Genomic DNA, 3696 nt, shown 5'->3' with positions numbered 1-3696 from the left:
CAGAGAGAGAAAGAGAGACAGAATCTGAAGAGGCTCCAGGCTCTGAGCTGTCAGCACAGAGCCCCACACGGGGCTTGAACTCACATGCCGCGAGATCATGACCTGAGCCGAAGTCGGACGCTTAACTGATTGAGCCACCCAGGCGCCCCTATCTGATTTTTTAATACAACCAAATGAGAATAAGAAAAGCACCATAGGATTAATCAGAATTAATGTCTAAGGTCTGGTAAAGAATGAGACATAAACACGGAAACAACATTTAAGGCTGCTGGGAAAAAAAAAGGAAGGAACACTTTATTTCTGGGTTGGTTTACTATATTTCCATTGGGTCTGCAATTCATGAAGGTGCAGCATGGATTATTTTTGTATAACCCAGGTAATATAATGCAATTCTTTTGACTTTCCTCAAATCCTCTCCTTAATATTTATGATTTTCTGCATTTGAGGCCCCACACTGGGTTATAAAATTGGAATGTAAATGTTAATTTTACTTTGATGTGTTTTTTGACATGCATTCTATTATCCACATGATATTGCTCATTTCTTGCTCCTTCAGCTTTGTGTATGCGTGAAGCACGCTATGGTGGGATTGCCTGTTGATTGTCAGCACGTTCATTTCTATCTCACACTCATAAAACACATCCTCCAAAGTCTTTCCTCTGCTGCCATCACCCACAGCCTCAAACAAAGGCTGGTCTGCTATAGTGGTCCGCTACTCGTCTCACTTGATGGAAGTCTTCTGCTTGAGCCCACAGGCACCACCCCTCAAGACAGAGCTTGCCATAGGTTGGGTAAAGGGTCTCCTGGCCGCCTTTGCTTGGTTCAGTGCCAAAGGAGTTAAAAGTGATGATAGAAGCACCTCTGGCAGCCTCAAACTCAAGAATGGGACACATAATTTCTACTGTGACCTCACCATGATTCTTACAGAATTTATAGGATGCCTCAGGGTGAGACTTGTACGGTTTAATGTGCAGTAATTCAACACTCAGTTCAACTAGGTTATTTTCAGACATACAATCTTGAAAGAATGGAGCTAATGGTGTTTCAACCAGAGCAGCATTAAAGAGATCGGTGTCGGGGCGCCTGGGTGGCTCAGTTGGTTGAGCATCTGACTTCAGCTCAGGTCATGATCTCGGCAGTTTGTGGGTTCGAGCCCCGCGTCAGGCTCTGTGCTGACAATTCAGAGCCTGGAGCCTGCTTCTGAGTCTGTGTCTCCATCTCTCTCTGCCTCTCCCCTGCTCATTCTCTGCCTCTCTCTCTGTCAAAAATAAATAAACTTAAAAAAAAATTAAAAAAAAAAAGGGATCGGTGTCTCTGAAATGTTGACCACTTCCATTTCTGTGAAACAGCCCAATAGGTGGCACTTCACCAGAATTTCTTTCATAGGTCTTTCTTTCTTCTTTCTTTCTTTCTTTCTTTCTTTCTTTTTTGCAATGCACCATTCATCAGTAGAATCATGTTGTTTTTCATATAACTGCATGTCATATACGTGGAAAAATGTGCTCAGGAGTTCCAGGGAATGATTACAGAAATATTCAAATTCTCTGCATTCATCTCAGTGTCTATTCTGGAAACAGAAACAGTAAGAGGATTTGTTAGATTAGCCAAGAAGTTGCCATAATCAGTGGCCTGGAGACGAATTTTCACATCTTCCAGGGTCTCACACTGGACCAGGTTGATGTAACCCTGCTAGGTCAGGAGGCTGACTTTGCACCCTCGCACCAGGCCTTCCAGGTAGCCAGGGTCCATGTTAAAGTATGGCTTGGCACCCTCAAGCATGGGGAAGGAGATCACAGGCAATCTGGGCTGAAACAGCCCTGGTTCTTGGTCAGCTCCTGGAGATTTGCCCTAGACTGGCAAATCTAGACTAGACTGCCCTAGTAGTTATGAGGAGTTATCAGGAAGAAATCTATCAGCTGATAGGGTTTTCATAGCTGGTTTCCTCTGGTTTCAGTGCCTTTCAACACAGCACGCTCAGCCTTATTTATTTATTTATTTATTTTTTTCAGCCTTATTTTTTACAGCAGCAGTGAATCAGCTAGATAATCTGAGTAAACCCAGGAAACAAACCAAGACTGGGAGAAGGAGAGTAGGCTGCACATTTCTTGATTTAAAAACAGGGCCCTGGAAAGTAGACCAGGTATACAGTTTCAATTGCTGAACACACAGTTGAATTTGTATGTCTTTGGAGTAGGGAATTTAAAGGCCTGGAGTCTGTTGCTTGTTTCTTGAGAATTGGTGTGGCTACACTGTGGATATCAAGGAAAGGAGCCTCCTTTGGAAGGTGCCCTTAACTTAGGATGAGGTCCTCATCTGGAGGATATTAAAAAATAAAAGCCATTGTCTATCATGGTCAATGGAGCTCCTGTTTTTATTGATTACAAGAGATTATTATTGGGGCACCTGGGTTGGCTCAGGGGGTTAAGCATTCAACTTCGACTCAGGTCATGATCTCATGGTTTGTGAGATCAAGCTCTATGTCCGGCTCTGTGCTGACATGACAGCTCAGAGCCTGGAGCCTGCTTCGGATTCTGTGTCTCCCTCTCTCTCTGCCCCTCCCCCTGCTCTCATTCTGTCTGTCTCTCTCTCAGAAATGAACATTAAAAAAGTAAAAAAAAAAAGAGATTATTATTAACTCACATGAATCCAAGACTGGAGTCTCAAATACATAGGGGGAAAAAGTAATTAACCAAGATTCCTAGTGCTTTAAATGTTCATAACATTTAAGAAAAATTCCATGCTGGGATAAGGTCAAAGTACAGGATCTATGAACCTGAGTTCCACTGTCACCCTGTTTTCAAGAGACTGCGGAGAAAAATTCCAATCTGTAAGTTACACAATTAGGTTAAGTACGTTAAAGAAATTAGCCTTCAGAAATCTTTTAATGATTTTTTACTTGGCAAAGTTGCCTTGCAAATTAAAAAAGTAGGGGTGTTTGGCTGGCTCAGTCGGTTAAGCGTCTGTTAACCTCTTGTTAGCCTCTAGTCAGTTAAACTCTTGGTTTCAGCTCAGGTCATGATACCACAGTTAGTATGTTCGAGCCCCGCATTCGGCTCTGTACTGACAGCACAGAGCTTGCTTGGGATTCTCTGTCTCCTTCTCTTTCTGTCCCTCCCCTGCTCTCTCTCTCTCTCAAAATAAACAAACTTAAAAAAAGTATATACTTATTATAAAACTTTAGTTCAAAAGTAAATATTATACTTCAATAAGTGTAAGATAGAAAAGTACAAATCACATAAAAATAACTAAGTTATAATGAATGTTTAAGCAGTGGTCTTGTTTTTTTTTTTTAAATATAAATACTTTTTGTTCCTAAAAAGGTTTTGTATGAAAAATGGGAAATATAATTCGGGTTTAATATCTTCAGTGTCTTTAGTAAGTTATAAAATACAAATCAGATATGCAACTTGACCATAGACCAATGATTAGTGATCATAAAAAGACACTAAAAATCTTTCTGCACTAAAAATTTAACCTAGTACTTATAGGATTATGCAGTAAATTAAAAAGAATTTAATTTTAACCTAAGTTTATTTAATATTCTTGAGCTGGGTTAATTACATAAGTTAAATAAGTTAAATTGTTTTGTGCATTTTGAGTTTAAATTAAGTAGAATCTGTAGTTTTATATTAGGTTTCACTCTTTGTATTGTACATTCTATGGGTTTTGACAAATGTATAATTATATGTATCCACC

At 40.0% G+C, this 3696-nt stretch overlaps 1 pseudogene; it reads right to left on the bottom strand.

The window, feature by feature from the left end:
- Positions 1–459: 459 nt before the first annotated feature.
- On the bottom strand, positions 460–2427 carry LOC122489377 (annotated as a pseudogene).
- Positions 2428–3696: the final 1269 nt, after the last annotated feature.

Source organism: Prionailurus bengalensis, chromosome B2 (genome assembly GCF_016509475.1).
Source record: "Prionailurus bengalensis isolate Pbe53 chromosome B2, Fcat_Pben_1.1_paternal_pri, whole genome shotgun sequence".
In the NCBI taxonomy this organism is placed as follows: Eukaryota; Metazoa; Chordata; class Mammalia; order Carnivora; family Felidae; genus Prionailurus; species Prionailurus bengalensis.
The sequence above is the reverse complement of the archived record's forward strand: the minus strand, read 5'-3'. Positions and strand labels throughout refer to the sequence as shown.